The sequence below is a fragment of the Desmodus rotundus genome, chromosome 4 (genome assembly GCF_022682495.2).
Source record: "Desmodus rotundus isolate HL8 chromosome 4, HLdesRot8A.1, whole genome shotgun sequence".
Lineage (NCBI taxonomy): Eukaryota > Metazoa > Chordata > Mammalia > Chiroptera > Phyllostomidae > Desmodus > Desmodus rotundus.
In genome coordinates, this window is record NC_071390.1 from 176,802,674 (window position 1) to 176,818,413 (window position 15,740).

Consider the following 15,740-nt stretch of genomic DNA (forward strand, 5'->3'; position numbering starts at 1 on the left):
TCTCCCATTATTTCCAGAAATGGGGCCCGATTGCTCTCGCTAGTGTCCTCCCCGTGAAGTTCCCCTGGCCTGAAGACAAAAGGCATGGGTGCCAGTCGGTCCGGGCAAGCCAGGCAGACTCTCTGAGCTTCAGGTTCTCAAGTGCAACACGGCAAATTTACCCTGGCCCTGATCACTTCTCAAGTCCTTGTGCCACTCAGTCATAGTCAATGGAGTGACTACATTATCTATCATCAAACCCTGATGTACTGTGGCCCCCCAAGACCACACCAACCTCAGCAGGCTCCCCAGGACTCAGCGTTGGTTGTCCTCACAGCCCGGGTTTATTACAGCCCTGTGGTACAGCCAGAGCTTAAGGGAAATGGCCAGGGGCAGAGTCTTCGGCATGCGTGTGAGGCCTCCTTCTGCTCTGTCCCTCCCATAATGGACCCCCATCCATAATGGACTCCCATACTGAGGACCCCCCTCCCCCAAGGAAACTACAGCAACCCATGTGCTATGTTCCCACTCAGGGAGAGTCACTAGAGGCCAGTGCCCAAATTTTGTATTAGGGCCGCACCCAGAAAGAAAGTAGCAGAAACCGTACTGTCTCTACTGTCCAGCCACAGGGAGCCACACTTACCAGTTAGGGAAAATTTATATCGGCGCAGAAGACCATGTGCCCATCAAGGGCCAGAGAGCAGACAAGGGCCAGCCCTGCAAGAAGGTCCTTCTAAGGATGGCAGTCCCCAATCTGCTAGGACAAGTCTTTTCTGCCCCCCAGGATACCAATGACAGTGGAAAGAGTGCTGACAGGGTGGTACCCAGGACGACAGGCACAAACCAGGAATGTCACAGGCAAATGCAGACATTGGACGGCAAAGCTCACAGTGACACACTGCCTTGCCTGACGCAGGTGTCAGACCTGGCTTAGCGGGTCCATTCCACCGTGTGCTCTCTGAAGGGCAATTTTCAAAATCGAGTTCTGATTCCACGTGTAAAGGAAATTCTCCTATCTGGTGCTTTGACAGCAACAAGACATTGTTTTAAGAACAAAAATGGGGGAACTTCAACATTAAGGTATTTGCAAAAAGTAGCTTCACATTATTATATGCTTTGTATTTGGTCGAACATCTTTAACGATGTACTCAAATCACCGTGTTTGAATTTCCATATTGCGGACAGCCCAGCAAACAGGTTATTAATTAGTATTTCTAGCTCTCTGCAGCCCATTAAATCTGTTGCTTGTCAGAGGGAATATAGTTTTAAGTTTAAGTGGCTTAAAATAATGAGCGGAATTCGTTTTCCCTTCTTTAACACAGCTGTCAGCAATCCCGGGTGGTGGCAGTACAGCGAGCTTCCGACCACGGAGGTGGCTGCCATCTCCAGGCAGGCCTCCCCCGCCTCTCCACCTAGGCCCTTCTGGTCGCAGGCACTCCTCAGCAGTGCACCCCCTCATTCTCTGGCCTTTTCACGTTGCCATTCCCTGGTAAAAGAAATGTAATCAAAATATGTATGCTGGAATTTTACTTAAGCAAAATAATGACACTCAGAAGTTCAGGTTTCTACATGGGCACTTTCCTTAGAAATGTGCACAGTCTCAAGCTTGGCCTCTCTGTGGAGGCCAGGCTCCCCCAGGGGAGCCCAGGCAGCTGGGGCCAGCCTGTCTCCCTGTGCCCTCTTGCTGTGCAGGGTGGCTCTGCTCCTGTGCACCTGGGCCCCAGGAAGGGGAAAGATACCTCAACCAGGAGGGGCCGTCCAAATGCACACTCCATTTCTGCCTTCTGTGTCTCTGCTAGCCCAGTATACACAGTACGCATACACTGAGTGGGTCTCTTCTGTACCTCACCCCTTGGTGTGTAGAATTTTGGGGGGACATGATTCAGCCCAAAATCAATGAGGTCAAAGAGAAGAAGCTTTTCAAGGGAAGCTTTTTGGTGCAAACAGTGAAACTGGGTAAGGAAGGGGTTAAGGGGTATTCAGTAGAGATGGGTGCTGACTTTTCAGAGACCAACAGATACATACATACATACATACATACATACATACATACCATGTACATGTAGTGAGTTGAATAGTGTTCCCTGTCCAAAAGATACGTCTGCATCTTCACCCCTAGAACGTGTGAACGTGACCTTATTTGAACAAAGTTCTGTGCAGATGTGATTACATTAAGAATCCCAAGATGAGATCATCCTGGATTATCCAGTTGTGCCCTCATTCCGGTGACAAGTGCCCTAATAAGACAAAGGGAGAAGGAAACCTGAGACAGAAACAGAAGCCATGCGATGGCAGAGGCAGTGGTGGAGTGATGTGGCCACAAGCCAAGGACACCAGGAGCCACCAGGAGCTGCAGGAGACTAGGGAGGACCCTCCCCTAGACCTTTGGGAGCACAAACAGCTCAGCTGACACCTTGATTACAGACTTCCGACCTTCACAACTGTGAGGGAATAAATTCCTGTTGTTTTAAGTCATGAGTTTGTGGCAATTTTTTGTGGCCCGTGAAACCATATACATTATATACATTATGTGTTTATATATATTATGCATATATGTATAATGTATATTATACCATATATTAAACCATATATTATGCAAATATATATATTATGCATACATGTGTAATATATATCTATTATATATATGCATATAAATGTATACCTATAACCAGCACAGGCCTGGGCACACAGTGTATAGTCAGTAAATGTTTTTTTCTGCTCTGTACCCTACCCTGACCTGCCTCGGTTCCCTGGAAAATAAATGGCTCTGAAAAGTCAGCACCCGTCAGTACCAAATATCTCTATCCAATATCACTGTTTGCACCAAAAGTTTCCCTTGCAAAGATTCTTCTCCTTGACATAATCTATTATGGGCTGAATTGTGTCCACCACCCCCCACCCACCAAATTCATAAGCTGAAGCCATAACCCTCAGAACCTAGAATGTGACTGTATGTAAAGTGAGCATCTTTAACAACATAATTCAGATAAAATGAGGTTACTGAGGAAGGCTCTATTCCAATTTCACTGGTGTCCTTACCAGAGCAGGAGATCAGGACACACACACACAGAGGGACGACCATTGAAGACACAGGGAGAGGACAGCTGTCTACACTCCAAGGAGAGGGGCCTCAGAAGAAGCCAGCCTACTGAATTATGTGAGCTCAGACTCCAGCCTCCCGACTTGTAAAAAATGAATGCCTGTTGTTTGGGCTCCTGGTCTCTGGTTCTTTGTTATGCAGCCCTAGCAGACCCTTACACCATTGCGGCAGCAGGGGAGGATCACAATGCCTGTCACTCTCTGAGCCAGGAGTTGGGGAGTGTCACGAAGGCCCACCAAGCTCCACACTGAATATGACATGCAGAAAGTGCTCAAAAAATCCCTCATCGATGTCCCAATGTCGCTGAAAAATGAAGACCCAGGCAGGGCAAAAACTGTCCTCACATAATTCATCACTTCCATTTCCTCCAAGGGAATGTGGGCCGCAAAGATAATTGGGGTGGGCCTCCTTCTCCCCACAAAGCTGCAACTATACCATGCACTTCAACAGCCTTGGCCACATGTCAGGCTGTGTGCTGAGCTCTTTTCAAATAAGTCAGGTAATGCTCATGCTGTTTCTTCAAATTAACTCCTGTTATTAGCTCACTCTATGGTGCACAGAGAGGTCACAGAGCTTGGGTGCGGGGTATCTGGGGTGTAAACCCGGGCTTTCTGCCTGCTGACTCTGCTTTTCCCACCTCAGCAGCCTCTTCCAGCCCTTTCTCCCTCTGAAACATTTCCCATCATTTATATGTTGTGATTTTTTTCTCTTAATCACCCAAGAGCTGCTCACTTGGAAACTGGTTTAAAAACAACAGATTTTTTTTCTTGGCACCAAGTGCTAAAAAGACATCAAATGGAAGCAAATATATTGGTAATGTTTCCTGTGGGGAACTCTACAGATTTTTTAAATATAATGCAAGATTCTACAATGGCCCCTTCCAATGCCTTGAAAATAAATTGATAAAAAGAGGAAAGGGGACAGGAAATCTTGCATCCCGTTGGATTTTTATTGACTCTGGTGTTGGGGTGGCAGGAAGAGTCTCCTGTCTGAGGGGCTTGGGGAGAAGTCCCAGGTATAGATTTAGCATGAGTTTTATTTACACCTTTGCTTCTTCCAGCGGACACCAGAATCTCAGGACTGCAGGAGGGTGACCATGTTCCACTTGTGAGTTCCATGAGGAGGGGTACTTTCTCTAAGCACATTTAGGTCTCTATCTGCTCATTTTACTCACTGTTCACAGAGGAGGTGGAGTGACTTACCAGGTTGGTAGATTTAGAAAGAAGAAACCTTCTTTTTCTTTTTCATCTTGGTTTTGACTGCCGTCAAAATGATCTCCTGGCTCATTCACACCCCAGCCTTACCTGGTGATGGACTGGGTGAGGACACCTGATGAAGCAGAAGTTTTGGGGTTCTCCATTGCATCTTTTTGGCCCATCTTGTTGTAGGTGTAGCTACAATGATTCAAGCTCAGACTCATGGGGCAGAATCCCCCCTCCACTTGCTGCCTTGGGGCCTTCTCTGCCTTGTTGTCTTCTCTGAAGTGAAGGGACACTGCTAGGCCAGCAGAAATGCCAGGGGTTACCCAGTGACAATTCTGTGAGGTGTCCTTTAATTTTTAGGAAGTCTGGAACAACTTTTCTGCACTCTTGTTATCAGTGTCATTTGAGGCGCTTGCATTTGCACTGTTATGTACGAGAGTTTTCACTGGTCCCTCACAGCCCATCTGATGGCACCTGAACATCATTTCCTGTTAACCTGGCCCCACCTCATCATCCCCAGGGTGGGGGGCAGCATACTAAGTGGAGCAGAGCTTATACTGTTGAGAGAGACAGAGTGACTTGGACTGAAAACCCAACTCACATCATACCTGTGGTCCTCATAAACTTCTGTTTCTTTAATGGTGTGAAAAGAGAGAAAAGAAATAACGTAACACCTGAAAAGACTGTAGCAATGATTGAATAAAATTTTCTTGGAAATTATCTAGCATGTGGTAGATGAGAGCTCCCTTCCCTTCTGCTTGTCTTCTCAAGTCACCTAAGAGAAAATGCAAGTGTTGGTACGACTTGGCCATTATTTGCTGAGGATGGCGGCAACCTTCAAGCAACAGGGCACACTAATTGGCAGGACTTGACCCAAAAGGAAACTATGGGCCAAGTAAGGTTTCCAGAAATCATTACAGTTCAGTTTCTCCTATGTTGTTCCCTCTTTAACCCTCTCATTGGTGACCTTGGAATTCACCCTTTAGACTCTGGTTAGAACATACCAAGCACCTTGACTTGTGTCCAACTCTGATTTCAAATTCCATGTTTTTGTTTATCTTGGGTGCTTAATGTCTGCCCTCCCCAGAATTTAGACTTTATTTTACTTTCTATTCCAAGTTGAAAATTCAAAATCTATTATCTGGCATAAAGCAAAGAAATCATCCAGTTTAAACATGCCATGTGATATGTGAGCCAGGCACATGAGCTGCTCTTGGGGAATATGCAGGGTGAGGAAGAACTAAGCATTGATTATGGAACCCTCTAAGAGGTCAGGGAGATTTGCTATCCCAGTACAACGTTGTCGGTTCAGGCCAGAGACATCGGAAGGTGTGGGGTTTAATAGTCATGGTGTAATCAGCAAATAATCGATTTCTGATCCCAGGGCCAGAGGAAGGTTTCAGATAATAGGATCTCATTCTGGGTTTCAAATCTGACTAGGAGAAATGTTACCTGATGCAGGCTGAGGGATTGGGGGCCATAATTCTGATAAATTCATTTGGACCAAGGGAAGCGGTATTTAGTGTTTGCTCTGAAGAATAGAGGACAAAGGGGAACTGAGAAATTAGCTGGAAAATTCCTATCTCAAAGGGCCGTCAATAGGAGGAAATCGGCTGTGTATAGGGCCGAAGTCATGGATGGTTCAGCGCTCAGGCCCAGAGTCAGGTGTCCAGGGTGCATGGTAGGGCCTGGTCATGGGCCTAACTGGACACTGCTTCTCTGAGGCCTGGGTTCTTCTTGTAATGGAGATAATCACAGCCATCTCATATTTGCTTCTGACACATATAGGAAGGGGATGGGAAACAAAAGGCAACACAGTGCAATGTGAGAATTGCTTGTAAGAAAACTTCTAGTTGCTACTTAACCATAAGCAGATGGTACGTTCTTCCCAGTCTTCTGCAGGACAGTTTTCTCATTGTGCAAGCAAACTTGCAAATAGTTCCAGCTGTTGCCAAATCCCATCCAGGTTTGTAGCCAGGCAGAGATTGTGGTGGGCTTCAACTCCATTACCTTTCTACTAGAACCTTCCACTCTGAGCAGGAATTCTCTGTTTTCTCTATTCTAAGGGCCTATTTGAGGGGCCAGGAACACAAGATGACTTATAGTTGGGTGTTGGACATCCAGAGCTTCTAGTCAATTCAGGTGAGAGCAAGCGATTTTCTGCAAAGCACAAGCCTAGGACACCTGTTCCTACCTTGAAGCCTTTCACCATTTCCTCTTGTCTGTGTCATATGCATAATAATATATACAACTGTATAAGTACAGTATTGCATGTATATTATATAGTATGTATTATGTAGTATATATTATTACATATAATACATTGTGTATACATAATAATTATACAGTATGCTAATAAATTCACATTAACTGGGGACTTGCAATGGGCCAAATATTGTTCAAAACACTTTCAACTTTTAGTTCTCTTTACATGGGAGGGAAATGTCCTCATCCTCAATTTACGGAGGAAGCTATTGAGGCACGGGAACATACCCAGGTTGTGCAGCTGGTGAGGGTGAATTAGAAGTTGACCCCAGGCAGTTTGCCCCAAAGCCAGCACCAGGACCCTTTGGACCCTCTCCTGCCCCCATCTGTTATGTGGTGGAGAACGAACATGGTTCTCAGAATTTGGAAAGCAACGCAGCCACCAGGAAGTGTAATGAAATGCCAAAATCTAGACCTAACTCAATGGATGCAAAGCACATCTCTCCAGTCTCAGCATCTCATGGCCTCCTTTGCAGGTGACGTCATCTCTCTGCCACCATCCCCCAGCCCCTGCTTCATGCCTTTACCTCATATACTATAAACATGCTCCCTGCTTTTTTTGGATTTTTTTGAATTTTTCTTAAATGAACAGTTTTATAATTGAATGCATGGGTATGAGTTACTACAATTTTATAGACTCTATCTACTAATATTTTCATGTTAGTTGCCCTTCTAAATAGTGCTGTGGTCAAAAAGGGACATCAAAGTTATTAGGAGGTAGGAATTCAGATTGTTAGACTCTGGCACCTTTACTTCTAAAGATGCTGCTCATCTATTACTCTATACACCATTAATTAAAAAGAGCCATTTGTCTTTATTTTTTAAATATATTTAAAGAGAGTGGGCTAGTATAAAATACCTTAGGCCCATTTTGCCTAAATAATCATTTAAATACACAAATATCTAATTTTTTTAAAAAGCCATAGACCCAAGAACTCAGTTCTGCCAGAAATGCTTAAATAAGAAAGCAGGTTTCACATAGGCTATGGCTTTTGACTGTAAAAGTCCCCTCAGTCCCTTATTCAACTGCCTTTGATTTTTGTTACATCTGTTGTATTTGAGAGCATGAGACAATTTCCTCATAGAAAAACATCAATCTAGACGACTTTCATTAAAAATCCAATCCAGCAGGCAGGATGTAGTAAAGTCTTCGAGTATGTTTGGTATGTATTCTTCTCTGGATATCAAAATGAAATCAGGGAATTTAGTATTGCTCTTAAGGGGAAAATATATTTTTTCATAGGATTTATAGGCAGTTTTATTTTCTCTCTTAGGAAAAAATGCACACATCTTACTTAAAGTCCACTGAACAAGTTGTAAATTTTAAACTAGAATACCTTTTTCCTTGTCCCTGGTTTCCTGACCCTGAGCTATTATAACTTTAATTTTCATTTGCTTATAGCCTATCCAGTACCTGTAAACCAATAAATATGATCACATAGCCTTACAAATCCCCACCTCATAAAATGAAAAAAACCTGAGAAATTAGCAAATTTTTCTGTAACTATTAGATTATTATATCAGTCAGGGTTCAACCAGAGAAGCAGAACCAACAGAAAAGACCACAAGCAGGCTGGGACCCCATGGGCACATCCTGCTACCTGAACCCATTTGATTACGGAGGGCCAACCAACAGTAATCTCCTTTGTGATGAACTGAAAATCAATTGATGAGGGGCTTCATGCACGTTTGTAAGACCCCTTTATGCTGGCGCTAGATTAGTATTTTTTTGAATGTCTTGAGATTATAGCTAAATTGACACATTAAAAAGTCATCAGAATAATGGAGTTGGCTCATACGATGTTAAAATAAGCACAAATCTCATCACATCACATCACCTCTTGCGAAGTGGTCTCCAGCCTTTATTTTCCCAAAGAAAACACTCAAGGACCAATATGCTCTCTCCTCACTGACAGTGATTCTCCATAGAGATGAGTTTCATGGTTGGGTAGGGTTATAGGATGAGCCCATCAAAACTAAGAGGATAGTTTTCATTAAGTTGAGAAAACTCTTCTTCAGCTGAGGACAGTATCATTTCTCTAAATTATTTGGCCAAAGAGAAACATAGAACCTCTGGAAATTAAGTCTCCTGAGGTCTTAGAGGAAAATCTGTCATTTCACTGGTGAGTTAGCTGGAGAAAGAGTAATTGTAATAGGCTCCTTTGTTCCCATGGAGTTTAATTTCCATTTCTATTATTTCTATTAAGGCAAACACTCACATCCTGTCTCACAGTTTGTATATTTTTTTCTGCTATCTCCCTGACTATGAAGACCCTCGGAGCCCGTGCATCTTGTGCTCCTCATGAGCAATGAGGGTTTGTTGTGAATTCACACCACCTCAAGTATGCGTTTTTCTACAACAGATCCCGAACAAGGCATTGTGATTTCAAGGGGTGCAAAAGGACTCATGCCAGCCCAAAAGAAAGGAAGAACACAGATGGCTGATAACCATAAGAGACAAGAACTTCCAACAATAACAACAATATTCAGAGTATTGCTAATCTGGTGCCATTAAAGGGGAAGGCGGACAATTCTGCACCCACCATTGCCACTAGCATCAGCCTAACTCTCTAGAGCTGTGGTCCTTGCTTTTGGGGATCACTGCTCAGACCATCAGGAAGGGATGTGTGTGCTTGGGCACACACATTTAAGTGCACTTAGGTGTCTTGACAGTTTTTCTGTAGGAATTGCTCCAGTGGGGGGAAATTTCCTTGTCTGAGAAGAAGTCACATCGTTCCCCACTGAGTTCAGGCAAATGGTGCTGTCCACACATTTAGGGTCCCTACTGAACCAGCTGTTGGGACTGGAATATACCCACTCAGAACTACTTATAAGGTCAGTATCCAAAATGTGGTCAACACACAAGAAATGAAATTTAGGAAGAAGACATATAAATGTATCCCAGTGCCCAAGGCGAGGAATGGTCACATCACAGGAGGTGGTACATGTATAAGGATTTGGGGCTCAGCATTTGGAGACAAAGAGCCTGAGTTTGAATCCTTATTCTAAAATCAGTTCTGTGGTCTCAGGGAAGTTATGTAATTTCCACCTGCTTTAGTCTTCTTGTTTAAACGATGGGCTAACACTCCCGACCCAGAGAATTTTCTGATGGGTGTCAGTTAGATGGAATATGTAATAGACGTACTAGTCACAGTGGCCATGCATAAGCACAGTGGCTATGCTTATGTGACAGTGTAGCTTTCAACAATGCTGTTATGATTTCCCCAGTTAATGCAGAAGAGGAATTTAGGAACCAGCTCAGGAGGCATTTAGCAGGAGAGCTCGTCTCTTCGTGGGGCCTGTTGTGGGGGCAGGGGTCTAACGGGACAGGTTTAGAAGCCATGTCTACCTTAGGATCTGGCTCCCTGAGGCCAAATGAAGTGTTGGCTAGGAGGCCAGCTTCTTTCTGAGCACAGACAGAAGGCTGTGGTGACAGGGAAGCCTGCCTAGCACTGTCACCTGAATGTGCTCTTGAAAAGGAAGCTGGGGTTCTGTGCCAAATGGGGTCTCTCTGAAGCCTGCTTTCCTTCAGTAAGAGAGGGCACCACTGTCCCTGCCCTATTCAATGGAATCCAGGGGGCTTAACAGTTGTTCCCAGGAGGCGGAGGCATGGTTCTTCATGAGTTCATTAGGTAGCACCATTTACAGCCCTCGGTGTCATGATTAATTGGCTCTTTCCAGTGAGTGGGCAAACAGACAAGCTACAGAAGGGGATGAAGACAGAGATCCCCGCCTTGAGTGGATGTGGCCTCTGGCCATTCCAGAGAAATCCTGGGATGGGACGCAGTTTTATAAACACTCTAAAGGTTGCTGTCAGGACCATCTTCCTGTGGTGACAGGGTGTCATCTGAGGCAGACAGGAAACCCAGGACCCAAAACAGAAAATCAGAAAGGAAACTAGCAGACAGCTCCATCACATGCTTGAAACTGTGTGGCACCCAGACCTTAGCTTTTGCTTCTCTGAAAATCATTGTTCATTCCTTAACTAAACCAAGTTTTGTTTTTCAAAGTAAACAACAAAATATTCTATGCTTATGTGACAGTGTAGCAGATAGTAGGCTAGACCTTGGCCTCTGTGAACTAGTGAGCAAAACAGATTTTATAAACACAGAGACAGTGAGGCTGCCCCAGAAAGTGGTACACGAAACAAGGATGAGACGCGTAAATGTGAATGACAGGGGTGAGGAATCAGAACACTTTAGGACTGAAAGGCATTCTTTTCAACACTCAAACCTTCTTGTACTTGAACTCTGTTATAAGTGCCTGTCAAATAATTTTCCAGCCTTGATTACAGATCCCTAAGACAGCTCTCACAGTTGGAAGCCTTCTTTGCATGAAGCCAAAATCTCTATCCCTGAGGTACTCAATCCATGTTTTTCTCTACATGCAGTTCCATGTGGGAAAAGTCCAGAATTTTGTACTGCAGGATGTGAGTGAGCAAGTTATTTTCACCTTGCTGCGTCTCAGCTTTTTCTCCTATGAAGAAAGGGTAACAGAGGAATATACTTCCTAGGGTGGCTATAAAGATCAAATGAGATAATCCAGGTAAAGGACTTAGCATCTGATTTGTGCATGAGAAGTGCTCACTAAATGTTAGAGTTTTCTCTAGTATTATGTTCTATGTTCTGGCCTTTCAAACATTTTAAGACACTAATCATATAGATTATCCCTGGGGAATGCAATTTTAGATGTAAGTAAATTCTATTCACTTGATCCAACTCACCAAGCCTTTAGGAAGAAGCTACTTCTCTCTAGACAATGTGCTGGGTACTATGAGGAGCACGAAAATGAAGAAAAACAATCACAATCTTCCATGAAAACTTTTGAGCCCACTTAGTGGTGGTGGAAAGGAGGCAAGGACATATGGATAGGTGAGAGATGGTTTCTGCCCCTGGCAGTGGCATTGAGCAGAGACTTGGATAAATTTGAACAGCTCAAGTACCAAGCCTTGTTTTCTACCCTCCAGAGCATTCCACAGAGCCTGGTCTCACTGAGCAGAAGATGCCAAACAGAACTTCACATCTCCTCGGAGGATTTCCCGTTCTGGTTAGGAACACCAGCTATTGTGTACATTGGGAGAGAATTGGGGAACTCTCGATGAAGTCTGGAATCTGCAAATAGGTAGCCCTGTGCAATATAGTGGATTTTGTACACCCCCACCCCATTAAATCATATGTGGAAATGTTAACACCCAAAGTGACTGCATAAGGAGGTGAGGCCTTTGGGAGCTAATTAGGTCATGGGATGTAGCCCTCATCAGTGGGGTTAGAGCCCCTGTCAAAGGATACCAGAGAGCTCTCTTGGCCCTCTTTTTGCCATGTGAGGGAGTCAGCAGTCTGTAACCAAAACCCAACCATGCTGACACACTGATCTTGGACATTCAGTCTCAAGAACTGTGAAAAATAAATTTGTTGCTCATAAGCCACCCAGTCTACCGTGTTTTGCTACAGCAGACAGAATGGACTAAGATACCCTGTGATCTCAGGCAAGTGGACAAGAGTCCTCATTCACTCTGTTAGTTGAGAATGTGGATCAAATACCTTCTAAACTCCCCCCCACCAACCCCAATTCCCACGGAACAGGCCTGCCTGGCTCCTGTGAAGGTTCAGAGTACAACACAAAGACACCGCGGGGGGGGGGGGGGGGGGGGGAGTAGATGGAGAGGTAAAGACAGGGAGTGGGAAAAAATGTAGAAAGAAGGAATCTTACATCACAAATACTTGAGAAAGGTTGCAGTAGTTTCTTTAAAGCAATGTAAACCTGACCACAAGCTTCTGTTGGGCTTGGAAGATGGAAAAACATTTCAATCTGTCATTGCTGAGGCTCCCGGGTCAAAGAGAGGACACATGCTTTTGTTGCTGTTGAAAAGCTGAAGCTGGAAACAGAGGTTAACTTGAGATAATTTTGCTTTTCATCTTGCAACACCAACTGCCTCTAAAGAAAAGAGAGGCCCAAGGGCTTAAATCAAGGTGAGGAAAAACACAGCAAGAACAAAGAATAAAATACACACTAATGTCCCGGTAAAATATTACACCACAATTATCAACAAGTCAGGATGGCCAGCTGCTGGAACTCCAGTTATATCAGGGGTGGGTCTTAATGAGTTTCTGCAAAGGCTTGGTGCCCATGGGGTCTTCGCAGACCTATTGTCTACCTGCCTTCTGTCTTCTGATTTCATCTTTTCTCCTGTTTTGACTTACTTTTGGGAAATTGGTCAGTGAAGCCTTGGAGGCAACACCTGCATTTTGCTGCTTTCAAATCACAGGTGCAACGTGCTCAGTTGTCTTAAGTCGGAGCTTCGAAGATGTCTCAGAGAAGGCAATTCCCGTAAGACTGATGGTGTGTGGATGAACACCAGCCCTCCTAGCTAACTGAAGATGGAATGTAAAAAAACAGAGTACCTCCATCTCAGGGATTAATCATCAGCGCTGAACACCAGGAAACATTTGGAAGCAGTAAATAATTTTGTGTTGCTGTTATGTATTCTACCAAATAAAAATCTTTGCTAAAAGCCAAAAAAAAAGTGCGATGCAACTACACTCCTGGCACAAGTCCAGTCACTGGATAATTACTGTGTTATCTCTGAAGAGGAATATGAAACTATATGGAAACAGTAACTTGTTCAGCTATTTTTGAGGATTCAGTTGAGTCCATCAGAAGGACAAGAAAATACAGAGTGTTTTAGATATATTAGAAAATTAAATGTAGACATACTTTACTGCATTCTAAAAGAAATCTTAACCACCAGACAGAATATTGCTATTCTGAAAGTATTGGAATTGTTAAATTTGTCACAGAGACCCAAAATGAGAGATTGTAAGACAATTCTGGAGTTTAATAGATTTAAGAAATAATATCAGTATTAATTTTGCATTATTTTTCAAAGAGTCTGAAGCTATTTAGTAAGGAAAGCCTGAGATGAATTCAGTAAACTCGAGCATATTTCTTCCCTTTCTTGGGCCTCATTTTTCTTATTGGCCGACTACAAGGTCTCATCTAGAGGATACTTGAGTTCTCTTCCAGGCCCAACATCCTGGAGAAGATATTAATGATTTTCCTGGGAAGAATAGGATCCTGTATAGGAAATAAAGCATCTGGCCTTTAATAAGCCACCATATCTCAACCAGATGGGGGGGTGAGGGAAGTTGCACCTGGAAACTTCATAAGGGAAATAGCTGCAGCCATCCTTCCTGCAAATCTTCTGACGCTGAGTAATTCCTTCAGTTTTTTAGATCTGTTTTTAAATGTGATTAGACCTTCCACGTCCTAGGACAAGGGTCTCTAACTTGGGGGTCTTTGATACCTGGGGCACCATATATATGCTTCAGGCATGCATTCCCTAGGATAAATGGAAATGTCATGTCCGCCTGTATGTAGGTGCGCATGGAATTATACATATGCTTCTTCCCACTCACGGGAAAGAGATCCATAGTTTTCATTAGATTTTTAAAGGGATTCAGGACATTCAAAGTGCTTAGGAAGAATTAATGTTCTTATGAAAGGTGAATATTATGGACTGACTTGTAATTCCTCCTTCAAATCCATAAGTTGGAGGCATAACCTCCAATGCAATTTGGAGGTGGAACGTTTAGGAGAAAATTAGATTTAAATGAGGTCGGGAGGGTGGGGCCCTCCTGATGGGATTAGTGCCCTTGTAAGAAGAGACCAGAGAGCTTGCTTCCCCTCTCTCTGCTAGGGTCACATGTAGACATGAAGATAGCTGTCTGTGAACCAGGATCAAATCTTAATCTTGGTCTTCCCAGACTTCAGAATTGTGAGAAAATAAATTTCTGTTGTTTAAGTCACACAGTCTATAGTATTTTGTTATGATATCCCAAGCAGACTAATACAACACAAAACATTGAATTCACAAGAACTATATTCTAGGCCAATTTCTCCCACTGAATATAGCTATAATCTTGAATATAAAACACAGTGTATTCTGAGAGATGAAAACAGTGTCACCCTGAAGGTCTACATACTACTTATATTTCCCATATCATTTTGAAATTGAATGGCACAGATAAATTTGTTTTGTTCCTCCACTTTGCTTTACAGATGAAGAAACTAGAGGCCTCCTTGCTGGCTAATGAGGTAACTAGCTGCAGAGTGGTAAATGCCCACCCCACCAGATAGCGTGCTGCGTGGAAGCAAAGAGCTAAGAGTTTATGGTCTACAGAACCAAAGACTGACAACATGGGAGCAAGTCCTATAATTTCTGGTTAATGGAGTAAAACATGAAAAAATAAAAGTATTCCTATTTTGAATAAAAAACAAATTTTCCTTTGTAATTGACTGGATTTTCTACCTGGGAGAAAAATACACCAAAAATAAAAAATTCATTATAATCACTGCATTATGGGTGAAGAATCTGACCCTGAAGAGCAGCTCAGGAAATCATACAAGATTTCATGACTAATAAGAAGTCAAAGCTGTATTTAATTTTTTCAACTTATTTCATTTTTTTAAGTTGTTCAATTAAAGTTGTCCCCATTTTCCCCCCATTACTCTCCCCTGCCCTACTCATTCCCACCTTCCACTTTTAATCCCTCCCCATTGTCCTTGTCCGTGGGTCCTTTATACATATTCCTTGACTTGACCCTTCCCCTTCTTTCCCCACTAACCACCCTCCCCTAGTCTAGTCACTGTCAGTTTGTTCTTCTTTTCCACGTTGTTGGTTCTATTTTTCTCCCTAGTTTGTTTTGTTGATTAAGTTCCACTTATAGGTGAGATCACATGGTATTTGTCCTTCACTGCCTGGCTTATTTCACTTAGCATAATTGTCTCCAGTTCCATCCATGCTGTCGGAAAGGGTAGGAGCTCCTTCTTTCTTTCTGGTGTGTAGTATTCCATTGTGTAAATGTACCACAGGTTTTTGATCCACTCAGTTACTGATGGGCACTTAGGCTATTTCCAGCACTTGGCTATTTTAGCTGTGTAAAATGTAAAAACCCTGACTTATTAACTTGGCAAAGTGTCTTTCATTTGGTATCAATTCAAGTGGTGTTTCTAAAATTATAGTTTAATTAAAAATTGCATTAGTTTTATAGTATGAATTGAGTTTATTTTTTATTTACCTTCTAAAACAATTTATGTATTATTTCCTCCTTGTAAGTCTTAAATGACTCATAGAGCATGTATAGAAATAATGTCTAATAACTGTCTTCAATCACTTTCTTTGTTATTGTCTATTC